At 41.8% G+C, this 13,993-nt stretch overlaps 2 pseudogenes; both read left to right on the top strand.

The window, feature by feature from the left end:
- The first annotated feature begins 2,518 nt into the window (after positions 1 to 2,518).
- On the top strand, positions 2,519 to 4,536 carry LOC129561060 (zinc finger protein 639-like; annotated as a pseudogene).
- An 8,313-nt stretch (positions 4,537 to 12,849) lies between these two features.
- On the top strand, positions 12,850 to 13,350 carry LOC148776345 (protein JTB pseudogene; annotated as a pseudogene).
- The last annotated feature ends 643 nt before the right edge of the window (positions 13,351 to 13,993 follow it).

Raw genomic sequence — 13,993 nt, forward strand, 5'->3', positions numbered from 1 at the left:
TTAACCGAAGGGGTAATGAGGGAGGTACCTCAGCTGCTGGTTCCCTGGTAGCTGATGAGCCAATCTGATGTCAATTCTCGGTATAAATAGTAACCTTCTTTTCCCTCCAGGTAGCGAAGACTGCTTCCATGTCTTGCCCAGAGTCTGTTGCATATGGATTCTCCAGGACCTACTTGAGGTATGTAAGATCGCCCATCTATTAAGCCTTTGATGTCTCTCGCTATCTCTGGGTTCTTTTTCAGTCTCAAGGCTGGGCAACTACAAAAGTTGCAGAGCTGTGGGGTGCCGGGAGCCAGCACGCGAGATCCCACCCATGACAAGGTCATGAGGAGAAGACCTGACAAGCAAGGCAGATCAGGACTTCAGGGATTTCAAAAAGCTGCCCCGGCGCTCACCTTAAAGATGCTATCTGTCTTTCTGATGCTTATCTTCCTGACTGCTCCTTAATTTCTGTGACACAGGCAGAAGGCCTTCCCCGATCTCTTTCCAAATAAAATCAACTTGTTTATGCCCTTGGCACTGACGCACATGACTGCTCACAACACCTTAATCATAAATAGCATAAAGAACCTGATCACACAAAAATCCCTAATAGATAGAGCCCTTTGAGGGGTGAAGAAGCCCTATTAGAGAATATAAAAAATATTATTCTAGAAGTTGTTACTGAATCCATGTTTGCTAGCTGTGTTTTTGCTCTTGATGTAGAAATTATTGTTACTATAGTTGGAATTTAGAATAATAAGAGTTTAGCCCTAGTGTAGAAACCATAAGACAATCGTAATATTTAACCCGGAATGTGAGGCAGAGGCTGCCTCACCGGAGCCCCAGAGTCTGTGTGTGACCACTGTGTTAAATTTCTAATATGCTGCAACCTACTGAACCTTTATTTACCCTATGAGATTATAACTTTTCTGTTTTCTGTTTAGCTCAAGGCAAGTAGAAAAATAAGAATAGCTTACAAAACACAGCTTTGCATTCACCTAGCATGTAAGAAAAGGTCATGAGATGTTAATAGGCCTCAAGGCCAGAAGATAATGTATTAATATCTACTATAAAAAAGAGACTCTAGTAAACAGAGAAGTATGCGAAAGCATTCTGGTTTTGTAAAGGGCAAACTGACGTAATGTTAAGCTGACTTTGTTCACTGCCCACCTTTAGAACTGTACTAGTTTAGGGTATATAAACACTGATGTAAAAAAATAAAATAGTCTTGATTCAGCATGCAACCAAGACTCGACTTGCTTTGTTTTCTTTCTTTTCTCACCAACGCCGCTCATCCTGAGGGTATCCCTGGTCTCAACAGAAGCTGGACTTCGGTAGTGGGGTGTAGCCCAACATACATACTGCTATATCCGCTAAATTGATCCCTATGTTTATACCAAAATTTAGTGTCTATCTCTCCTTGCCGTTTTTAACTCTTAGTGTCTCTTTGCTTACTTTCCAAAAAGCTTTTTCTGCTCCTTTGCCTTCTTCCAACAATGGCTCTTCCTTGTTTGCCACCTTTTCCTTCAACTGATCATATCTCACTACTCATGCTAGGTGTGCATCTTTGTGTCCACCTCCAGTGTCTCACCCACTTTCCTCATCCCAAGCCACTGGCGAGCAAAATATTTTAAAAAGCAGTGGCCAATATGAGACTTCCCTGGTGGTCCAGTGGCTGAGTCTCCACGTTCCCAATGCAGGGGCCCCGGGTTTGCTTCCTGGTCAGGGAACTAGATCCCACACGCTGCAGCTAAGACAGTTCACATGCTGCAACTAAGACCTGGCGCAGCCAAAAAATAAATAAAAATATTTTAAAAAGCAGTGTCCTGCAGCACCAACTAGCTATAATATAGATGCGTAAGTCCTCCCCACATGTGTGCATGCTAAGTCGTGTCTCCTTGCAACCCTATGGACTGTAGCCTACCAGGCTCCTCTGTCCATGGGATTCTCCAGGCAGGAATACTGGAGTGGGTTGCCATCCCCTCCTCCAGGGGGGATCTTCCCAACCCAGGGATCGAATCCATGTCTTTTATGTCTCCTGCATTGGCAGGTGAGTTCTTTACCACTGGTGCCACCTAGGAAGCCCAGTCTTCCCCACCCCCACCTTTAAATCCAGTCTTGTGGACCAGCCTACCTGAGGGACCCAATAAGCCTGATTCCATAAACATGTGTGCATACACAATTTGAACAGTCTGCTTTCTTTTTCTGAGACCAACCTTTTTCAGTCAGTATGATGTCTGTTTTATTACCTTGCGTTTGTTTAGGACTTGAATTCTTCCTAGCTGGAAAATGCTAGAAGTTCTTAAAAAAAAAACCTTGATGTTCTTTAAAATGCTGTATTATAGGGCCCCGTGGAGCATCAACCTGAGCGGGGCCACCCTTCCACTGCGCTCGGGCCTCTTGGCCGCTGCCTCACAGCTGCGCCTGGGCTGGCCGGGCGGCCCCGGGGACTGGCATATTTCACCATCTGTGAAAATTTCCCCGTAAATCAGTTTTCCTCACTCCAGTATTATGAATTATACCAAATTAAAAAGATATGAATTAATATCCTAAAAAAAGAAAAAGGAAGACTTTACATCCTTCTCATTATTCAGATTCCTCTGGAATAAGCAGAATTGCAGATGGATTGAATGGAATTTTTTCTGATCACTGTTACAGTGTTTGTTCTGTGAGACAACCAGACTTAAAATATTTTGACAACAAAATCTTTGATTATGATACAGAGATGTCAAATGAATTGCCAAAATTTACAGATGGAATCTAGGCCAGAAACAGAAATTAAAACTACCTGGTTCCCAGTCCTGTACTTAGACTTCTAGACCACACTGCCTTTCCTACAGAAAAATTTGCTGATATTGAAATTTGTGATGAAAGGCTGTGCTCCCTTGAATCAGTCCACCAGCAAACCCAAGAGGAGAGCCCCATAGACGTTCAGACTGCTGAAGGTGTTCCAACTGCTGCAGAAGTGCATGCAATTTCTGAAGACTATGATGTAGAGACAGGAAACAATTCCTCTGAGAGACTCTAAGACCAAACTGATGAAGAACCACCAGCTAAACTTTGCAAAATTGTTGACAAGAGCCAAGCTTTGAATGTGACTGCCCAGAAGAAGTGGCCTTTACTGAGAGCTAGCAACAGTGGCCTCTATAAATGTGAACTTTGTAAGTTCAACAGCAAATATTTTTTTCTGATTTAAAGCAGGCATATGATCTTGAAGCACAAGCGTACTGATTCAAACATGTGTCGAGTACGCAGAGAGTTTCTCTACCAGCATACTTCTAATCAAACATGCCAAACTGCATGAAGAGGATCCCTACATTTATAAATACTGTGATTATAAGACAGTAATTTTGAGAACTTCAGCCAGCACATTACAGACACCCATTTTAGTGATCACCTTTATTGGTGTGAACAATGTGACATACGATTCTCCTCAAACAGTAAACTCTACCTACATTTCCAGGAGCAGCTGCAATGAACAGTACTTCTGTCAGTTCTGTAAACATGAATGATCCAGAAGACTTGCATCAGTTCAGTCGCTCAGTCGTGTCCGACTCTCCGCGACCCCATGAATCACAGCACACCAGGACTCCCTGTCCATCACCAACTCCTGGAATTCACTCAAACTTATGTCCACAGAGTCGGTGATGCCATCCATCCATCTCATTCTCGGTCATCCCCTTCTCCTCCCACCCCCAACCTTTCCCAGCATCAGTCTTTTCCAGTGACTCAACTCGTCGCATGAGGTGGACAAAATATTGCAGCTTCAGCTTTAGCATCAGTCCTTCCAATGAACACCCAGGATTGATCTCCTTTAGAATGGACTGGTTGGATCTCCTTGCAGTACAAGGGACTCTGAAGAGTCTTCTCCAACACCATAGTTCAAAAGCATCGATTCTTCGGCGATCAGCTCTCTTCACAGTCCAACTCTCACATCCATACATGACCACGGGAAAAACCATTGCCTTGACTAGACGGACCTTGGTTGGCAAAGTATGCTCTGCTTTTTAATATACTATCTAGGTTGGTCATAACTTTCCTTCCAAGGAGTAAGCGTCTTTTAATTTCATGGCTGCAATCAGCATCCGCAGTGATTTTGGAGCCCAAAGCCATGTGGTAAACAAGCATGCATGTAAATTGAGTTAAGTGATAAGTATGACAATGGAGAATATGAACAATATAGCCTCTTAAGCAAAATCACATTTGACAAATGTAAAAGCTTCTTTGTCAAGTGTGTGGGTTTCGGAGTAGACGTCATACAAATGTTAATAGACATGTTGCTACTGAACACAGTGAAATTTTTCCTCATGTTTGTGATGACGGTGGGAAAGGCTTCTCAAGTATGCTAGAATATTGCAAACATTTAAATTCACATTTATCTGAAGGGACTTATTTATGTCAATACTGTGAATATTCAACAGGACAGATTGAAGATCTTAAAATTCATCTAGATTTCAAGTATTTGACTGATTTACCTCACAAATGTAATGATTGATGAGGTTTGGAAATGAAAGGGAATTCATAAGTCACCTTCCTGTCCATGAAACAACTTGATTGTTCTCTTTAACTTCCATAATATTGATGTGAAATAATAAATTTGACTTTTTTGGAGAAAAAAAATACTGTATTGTAGCCTTTTGGGTGTCCTCTATTAACATGTGAACCAGCAGGGCAAGTGGACTGCATACCTACTGTGTGCTTTTCACATATCTTTTTCATGTGCAAACCATGTTTTATTCAAAACACTTGATAAATAACTTATGAATGCATGCCTTTTTAGAATGACAGGCAGGATGACTATTTTATAGGCAATAGGAAAGATGTTGATAAAGAAAATTCCAGATCATTGACTTCTTAAAGTATTTCAGATCTGGTAGATCTATTTCTATACTTGTGTTCTTGGAATAAGCCTACAGCTTTCCTGTGAATATGTGAAAATACTTCTAAAATCTAGCGTAATAATTCTTCAGAGGCCATTTTTTGCCTTTAGTCAAATTGCTGCTTAAATGAGTCATTAAGAAATGGCAGATTCTCTCATCTTTTCTACATCAAGTTCTGTAGTACCAAAAAATCTAAATGGGTTATATAAGAAAATGTCCTTTTGCATAAGAAATGCGTTTTAAAGGGGAAGGCCATCTGCAGCGCATTCATATGAATAGAGTGGTGTTGTTTTAGTTGCTCAGTCATGTCATACTCTTCGTGACCCCATGGACTGTAGCCCACCAGGCTCCTCTGTCTATGGGATTTCCCAGGCAAGAATACTGGAGTGGGTTGCCATTTCCTTCCCCCAGAGATCTTCCCATTCCAGAGGTTGAACCCATATCTACTGCATTGCAGGCGGATTCTTTACCACTGAGCCACCAGGGAAGCTCATAAATAGAATAGTTCTGGCCAATAGAAATAAAATGAATGGCATACATGTAATTTAAAATACACCAGTAGGCATATTAAAAAGAACAAAAAACTGTTAATAAAAACACATTGTTCCCATCCTACCAATAAGAAGCTGCATAAACTACAAAATATTTAGAGGAAACATCCACAGATGCAGGTAAGGAGACAACAACTGAACAACTGAGCTTGTAATGAAATTTAGCTGACGTGGCCCCTTTTAAAAATTTTTTATCTGCTTATTTTTGGCCGTGCTGGGTCTTCATTGTTGCTCAGGCTTTTCTCTAGTTGCGGCAAGCAGAGGCTACTCTTCATTGTGGTGTGCCAGCTTCTCCTGGCAGTGGCTTCCCTTGTGGAGCACAGGGTTTAGGGTGTGTGAGCTCAGTAGTTGCAGCTCCCAGGCTCTACAGCACAGGCTGAATAATTGTGGCACACAGGCGTAGTTGCTCCGTGGCATGTGGGATCTTCCTGAACCAGGAATCGAACCCTTGTCTCCTGCATTGGTAGGTGGATTCTGTACCACTGAGCCACTAGGGAAGCCCCTGACACAGGCCCTTAAAATCCCTGGGAGAGACAACTCTCTTCCATAGACTTTCATGGAGTACTTGTGAGAGACTGGGGACAAAGCAGGAGAGCTAAAGGATACACCAGCTGAGGCACACGTCTGTGGGGCCTGCTGAAATCTGAGGGCCAAACCAGAGGATAACAAATTCACAGGTGCTCTCGGCCTTGTGCTGCTTTTCATAGTTTTCAGCTGGGGGAGAAGCAACTGCATGAGAGGACTCCCCAACCCCGAGGTAAAACATGGGGCCTGCTGCAGAGGGAGATCAGGAGAGCTAAAATAAGCTCTTCAGGCATACAGTTTCCAAGTATATCAGAGATGATGTTTTGATGCAACCCTTGAATAACTCGGTAAAGAATCTACCTGCAATGCAGGAGATAAGGGTTTCAATCCCCAGATCGGGAAGATCCCCTGGAGGAGGGCATGGCAACCCGCTCCCAGTATTCTTGCCTAGAGAATTCCATGGAGAGAAGAGCCTGGTGGCCTATAGTCCACGGGGTCATAAAGAGTTTCACAAGACTGAGCAGCTAACACTTCCATTTTCAAATAACTTAATCTGTGGTGAGCTGAATCTAACCATAGAGGCCAGGCCCAGCTCAACTACCGATCAGATTCACTCAAACTTCAAGGCTAACATCCTGATGGAAAAAACGATATGCCCCTTGCTGGACATAAAATTTATTTCAGCCCCTTCAATTTTTAAACATGCTATATACTGCATTCCACCAAAAGTACAAGGCATGCAAGGAAGCATGGCCTTGTCAAGAAACAAAAAGTTAATAAAATCAAATGCAGGTATGACAGAGCTATTGAAATTACCAGTTAGGGACTCTTCAAAAAAAAAAAAAATCGACAAATATGTTAATGAGTCTAGTTGGCTAGGTGGACAATATGAGTAAATGGTGGATTTTAGCAGAGACATGGAAACTATAACAAAGAACCAAAGGAAAAGGTTAGAAATAAAAAATGGTCTCAGAGATGAAGAATACTTCTATAGGTTTATCAGTAGACTGAATACAGCTAAGGAAGGAATTGGTAAACTTGACAAGTCAATAGAAATTACAGTAAACAAACAGAAAAAGAAGGGAGTAAAATAAGTATTTGCATTCTTTAGAACTGATAAAATAATCAGCCCACAGATCAAAGAAACTCAGATACACAAAAAGATTCAATAACTATAAACAAAAACCCACACAGATGCATCATAATCCAAACTGTTAAAAAACAAAGGGAAATCTTGAAAGCAACCAGAGAAAAATACACTACCTAAAGGTGAACAATTACACAAATAACAGCTGACTTCTCATCAAAAACCACTGAAGCCAGAGGAAAAAAGGTAAATGCTGGGTCAAAAAGTAAATGCAATTGTAGTTTTATTAAATATTACCAAAATGCCCTTTAAGAGAACTGTACAAATTTGAAAAGCCACAGGCAATGTAAGAGTGCCCATTTCCCCAAAGTTTTGCCCAAAGAGTATGTTACACTTTTTCCAATTTGATAAGCAAGAAATAGTATATTTTGTATCCTGCCACCTTGCTGAATTCATTTATTCTAAAATTTTGTGTAGAGTCTTTAAGGTTTTCTACATAGAATATTATTTCATCTGTACATGATGACATTATGTTATCTGTATATAATGATGTTTACCTCTTCCATTCCAATTTGGATACCTTTTATCTTCTCTTTGTTTGATTGCTGTGGCTAAGACTTCCAATTCTATGTTGAAAAGAAGTGGTGAAAGTGGGCATTGTTGAGTGAGAAGACAGTCTGGAATGGGAGAATATATTTGCAAATGATGTAAATGAAAAGGGATTAACTCCGATATATACAAACAGCTCAGACAACTCAATAATGAAGACAAGTCAGCCAAAAAATGGGCAAAAGATCTAAACAGATATTTCTCCAAAGACACACAAATGGCCAACAGGCACATGTAAAAGATGCTCATCATCCCTAGTTATTCAGTTCAGTTCAGTTCAGTTGCTCAGTCGTGTCCAACTCTTCGTGACCCCATGAATCAGAGCACGCCAGGCCTCCCTGTCCATCACCAACTCCTGGAGTTCACTCAAACTCATGTCCATCGAGTTGGTGATGCCATCCATCCATCTCATTCTCTGTCGTCCCCTTCTCCTCCCGCTCCCAATCCCTCCCAGCATCAGAGTATTTTCCAGTGAGTCAACTCATCGCATGAGGTGGCCAAAGTATTGGAGTTTCAGTTTTAGCATCAGTCCTTCCAATGAACACCCAGCATTGATCTCCTCTAGAATGGACTGGTTGGATCTCCTTGCAGTCCAAGGGACTCTCAAGAGTCTTCTCCAGCACCACAGTTCAAAAGCATCAATTCTTCGGCGATCAGCTTTCTTCACAGTCCAACTCTCACATCCATACATGACCATTGGAAAAACCATAGCCTTGACTAGACGGACCTTTGTTGGCAAAGTAATGTCTCTGCTTTAGGGAAATGCAAATCAAAACTACAAGGTATCACCTCATGCGGGTCAGAATGGCTATCATCAAAATGTCTACAAATAATAAATGCTGGAGAGGGTGTGGAGAAAAGGGAACCATCCTATTACCTGTTGGTGGGAATGTAAATTGGTGTAGTCACTATGGAGAACAATATGAAGGTTCCTTAAAAATAGAACGACCATATGATCCAGCAATCCCACTCCTGGGCATATAGCCAGAAAAGACAAACTCTAATTCAAAAAGATAAAAACACCCCAGTGGTAATAGCAGCACTGTTTTCAAATAGCTGAGACACGGAGGCAACCGAACTGTCCATCAACAGTGAATGAATAGGGACTTCCCTGGGGTCCAGTGGCTAAGACTCCGTGTTCCCAATGTAGGAGACCTAGGTTTAATCCCTGGTCAGGGATCTAGATCCTACATGCCACAACTAAGACCCAGAACAATCAAATAAACAAAATATTTTTTAAGTGAATGGATGAAGGAAATGAGTGTGTATATACTCAATCACGTCCAACTCTTTGCAATCCCCTGGACTCAGTCAGCCAGGTTCCTCTGTCCATGGAAGTTCCAGGCGAGAATACCAGAGTAGCTTGCCATTTCCTACTCCAGGGGATCGTCCCAACCCAGGGATTGAACCCATGTCTCTTGCATCTTTTGTCCTGTTCCATCATTCCCAAAACTGAAGGACTCCTTTATGAAGGCCCTTATTATCAAAATCTATCTTCCTTCTGCCTACTCTCAAACTTCCCTTTTAAAACAGAATTTTAATCACACAGTGACTAAGTGGGTTTGTTTAGTCCATGAAACTCTGCAAAATCCAAGCCATCCACTTTTCTTAGTGTTCTGGGACAATACATTTTTACAGATTTTTTTCAATGGAATATTAGTCATATTAGTCCATTAGACTAATGGAATATTAGTCATATTCTTTCCATAAAAAAGAAAGAAGTAATGTCATTTGCAGAAGCAAGGATCTAAAGAATATCATACTAAGTGAACTATGTCAGACAAATATATCACTTGTATATGGAATCTAAAATATACAGATTTATTTACTTAAAAACAAACATTGGTAACCATAAGTTTGTTTTCCAATGGGTAGTGGAGGTGGTGAGGGAAAAACTAAGTATGGAATTAGATACACACTGCTATACATAAAATAAGTGAACAACGAGGGTTTACTGTATAGCACAGGAAACTATATTATCTTGTAATAGCCTGTAGTGGAAAATATCTGGAAAAATACATATAACTGAACTGCTTTGCACACATGAAACTAACACAACATTACAAATCACTATGCTATTATTCAGTTGGTATGTCATGTCCAACTCTCTGCTATCCCATGGACTATAGCCTGCCCATCTTTTCTGTCCATGAGATTATCCTGGCAGGAATACTGGAGTGGGTTGCCATTTTCTTCTCCAGTTAATCACTATACTTCAACTAAAAAAGATAAGTAAAACAAAACAAAAACTGTGAAAATTTATTGTCCCAGAACACTAAGAAAATTAGGTGGCTTGGATTTTTCAGAGTTTAGTGGACCAAATAAGCCCATTTAGTCTTCATGTGATTAAAATTCTGTTTTAAAAAGGATTTCAAGAGTAGGCAGCAAGAAGATAGATTTTGATAATAAGGGCCTTCATAAAGGAGTCCTCCAGTTTTGGGACAGATGGGATAGGACAAAAATAGGCTCAGATTCACAGGAGAGGATCAGTGAAGAATCGAATCCAGACTTGACCAGAAATGTGTCAATTCTATTCATTCAGGCTGAGAACTTTTACCAGCTCCTTCCTGAGACCCACTATACATCTTTTACAGTTAGTTGTCATGGACTAAGGGGCTTTCCAGATGGTGTTATTAGTAAATAACCCACCTGCCTGTGCAGAAGGTGTAAAAGACTCTGGTTCGATCCTTCCAGGGCAGATTCCCTGGAGAAGGGTATGACAACCCATTCCAGTATTCTTGCCTCAAGAACCCCATGGACAGAGGATCCTGGCAGGCTATGGCCCATAGGGTTGGCAAAGAGGTGGACACGACTAAAGCAACTTAGCACAGCACATCGGTGGGCTAAATGTTTGTATCCCCTCTGAGTTCCCATGTTGAAGCTTTCACCCTCAATGTGACTGTATTTGAGGCTGGGTTAGATGAGGTGATAAGAAAGAAGCTTGTGGGGGGATTAGTGTCCTTATGAGAAGACACTGGAGAACACTCTCCTTTGCTGTGGGAGGACATAGGAACAGGTATCTATCTGCAAGTGACAAAGAGAGCTCTCCCAGGAACCGAATACCAGACACATTGATCTTAAACTTTCCAGCTTCCGGAACTGTAAGAAAATAAATCTTCTGTTGATTAAGCCATCTAGCCAATGCCATGTTGCTATGGCAGGCTGAACAGACTAAGTGTGTAGCAACACACTTTCATACTAGAATGAGTCAACAGATGTGAGTTCAATCAGTTTATATGAATCCTAGTCTCATTATTCCAAGCAAAAGAGCCCCCTTAAGGTACTTTTATATTGACATGGATTGAGTGTACCAAATACTGAAACCCAGTAAGATCCAACCAGGGAAGCAGCAACCGTTATGCAACGCTGCCTTAGTGAAAATTATTTCTGCCTGGTAATGCTAGCAGTTAAACAAGTGAATAGGGATAAAATAGCCAAATAGGCCAACTTCTCTGCTCAGTTCAACTGCTAATAGGTTTTGGAAGGAAGCAGGAAATCGTAGGCTAAAATCTTTTTGGTGGCTCACTGCTACCACCTGCTGGAAATTTGGAGCTATAACAGGGCTGTTGGTTAGACAGGCATATTTTGCTTTATAATTCTTTCTTTAGAGTTATTTTTAGGTATTTGATATTTCTTGGTATTACAACTTGTTTCTTCTTAAAATTTTATTTTCTAATCATTAGTTGCTTGTAAATGGCTTTACAAATGATTTTTTTTAAATTTACCTGTATCAACAATCTCACTAACCTCTTCAGTTCAGTCGCTCAGTCGTGTCCGACTCTCCGCGACCCCATGAATCACAGCACGCCAGGCCTCCCTGTCCATCACCAATCCCCGGAGTTTACCCAAACTCATGTCCATGACTCGATGATGCCATCCAGCCATCTCATCCTCTGTCGTCCCCTTCTCCTCCTGCCCCCAATCCCTCCCAGCATCAGGGTCTTTTCCAGTGAGTCAACTCTTCGCATGAGGTGGCCAAAGTATTGGAGTTTCATAAATTGAATTTTTTTCTATACAATCAAATAATCTGAAGAATGAGTTTTACTTATTCTTTTCAGTGTTATAGATTCTTGTTCTTTTTCTTGACATGTGCACTGGCTAGGATGTCCGATACAAAGTCAAATAGTAGCAGAGGTAGGAGGCATCCTCTGCTTGTTCCTGACCTCAGAGCCTATGCTTTCAACATTTCACACTTAATAATGTTTGCTACATATATTGTTGTAAATAGGCCATCATATAAAGGAAATTCTTTCATACTAAGTTTACTGAAGTTTTTATCATGAATTAATGGTACTTAATAAGGGTGGTAATAAAGAATGATGTATAATTCTGCTTCTATTTGATACTGTAGATTTAGTAAACTAGCAAGAGTTAGATTGCTGATACAAGGTAAATTTTTAAAAAATCATTTATAAAGCTATTTACAAGCAACTAAAGGGCAAAATGATAGGATACTGAATGAGGAATTCCCCAGGTCAGTAGGTGCCCAGTATGCTACTGGAGATCAGTAGAGAAATAACTCTAGAAGGAATGAAGGGATGGAGCCAAAGCGAAACAAGTACCCAGTTGTGGATGCGACTGGTGATAGAAGCAAGGTCCGATGCTGTAAAGAGCAATATTGCATAGGAACCTGGAATGTTAGGTCCATGAATCAAGGCAAATTGGAAATGGTCAAACAGGAGATGGCAAGAGTGAACATAGACATTCTAGGAATCAGTGAACTAAAATGGACTGGATTGGGTGAATTTAACTCAGATGACCATTATATCTACTACTGTGGGCAGGACTCCCTTAGAAGAAATGGAGTAGCCATCATGGTCAACTAAAGAGTCCGAAATGCAGTACTTGGATGCAATCTTAAAAACGACAGAATGGGCCCAGGATCCTCCGCACGCAACATGGCCACGCCAGGAGCGGAAGCGGAGCCGAGGGCTGCTAGGGCCGTAGGCCTCCTCAGCGTTTCCTCTGGACCTTACCAGTCAAAGAAGGAAATTTACGGTCCTACCCAACAAATGCGTGTTGCCTTTTCTCGCCTTGGCCATGGGGGCGTACTGACAGAGCCTTTAATCTGATAGGCAACTCCAGCATTTCACAGCGCTCAGTTGGAACCTCTCGGAGGACTGCCGTGTAAGCGCGGACTCTGCCTTCCGACCGAGGCAGGAGGCCAGTCAGGCAGGTCCCTCTGTCCCGAGAGGTGCGTGCGACACAGCACTCCATGCCAGCAGGCGCGGGGAGGCGTGGCCTCCCCCAGGGCCACCACCTCTGCTGGTTGCTCTGAGCTTTCACTTTAAGGCTCTGCCAAGCAGAGGCTCCCGTGCGGGAAGAGAAGCAGTCAGTGAGCACCTCAAATTTGCCGTGCTGGCTGGTGGAAGAGTTTGTGGTGGCAGAAGAGTGTGCTCCATGTTCTAATTTCCAGGCTAAAACCACCCCTGAGTGTGGTTCCACAGGATATGTGGAGAAAATAACATTCAGCTCATCTAAGAGGAGTGAGTTCAAAAGCTGCTGCTCAGCTCTGATGGAACGCTTATTCTGGAAATTTGAAGGGGCTATCATAGGTCTGGCCTTGGTCTTTGCTTTCCTTGTCATCATTCGTCAGCAACAACTGGACAGAAAGGCTCTGGAAGAGGTCCGGAAGCAAATTGAGTCCATAGCTACTTTCTCTCCTTTCATCTGGGTCTTAGAAACCCTGCCTCAAACAGAAGATAGAATAAACTGACTTGTGCTCCTGGTTCTCTGGAACCTTGTGGTAGCACCCCCTTTCTCTCATATTCCTCATCTAAATAATTAATGAGCAGAATAAAAAGAGTAAAAAAAAAAAAAAAAAGAATGATTTCTGTTAGTTTCCAAGGCAAACCATTCTGTATTACAGTAATCCAGGCCTATGCCCCAACTAGTAACGCTGAAGAAGCCGAAGTTGAATGGTTCTATGAAGACCTACAAGACCTTTTAGAACTAACACCCAAAAAAGATGTCCTTTTCATTATAGGGGACTGGAATGCAAAAGTAGGAAGTCAAGAAACACCTGGAGTAACAGGCAAATTTGGCCTTGGAGCACGGAATGAAGCAGGGCAAAGGCTAATAGAGTTTTGCCAAGAGAACGCACTGGTCATAGCAAACACCCTCTTCCAACAACACAAGAGAAGACTCTACACATGGACATCACCAGATGGTCAACACCGAAATCAGATTGATTATATTCTTTGCAGCCAAAGATGGAGAAGCTCTATACAGTTAGCGAAAACAAGACCAGGAGCTGACTGTGGCTCGGATCATGAACTCCTTATTGCCAAATTCAGACTTAAACTGAAGAAAGTAGGGAAAACCACCAGACCATTCAGATATGACCTAAATCAAATACC

The sequence above is a fragment of the Moschus berezovskii genome, chromosome 10 (genome assembly GCF_049115385.1).
Source record: "Moschus berezovskii isolate FMDL1 chromosome 10, NW_MosBer_1.0, whole genome shotgun sequence".
NCBI lineage: Eukaryota > Metazoa > Chordata > Mammalia > Artiodactyla > Moschidae > Moschus > Moschus berezovskii.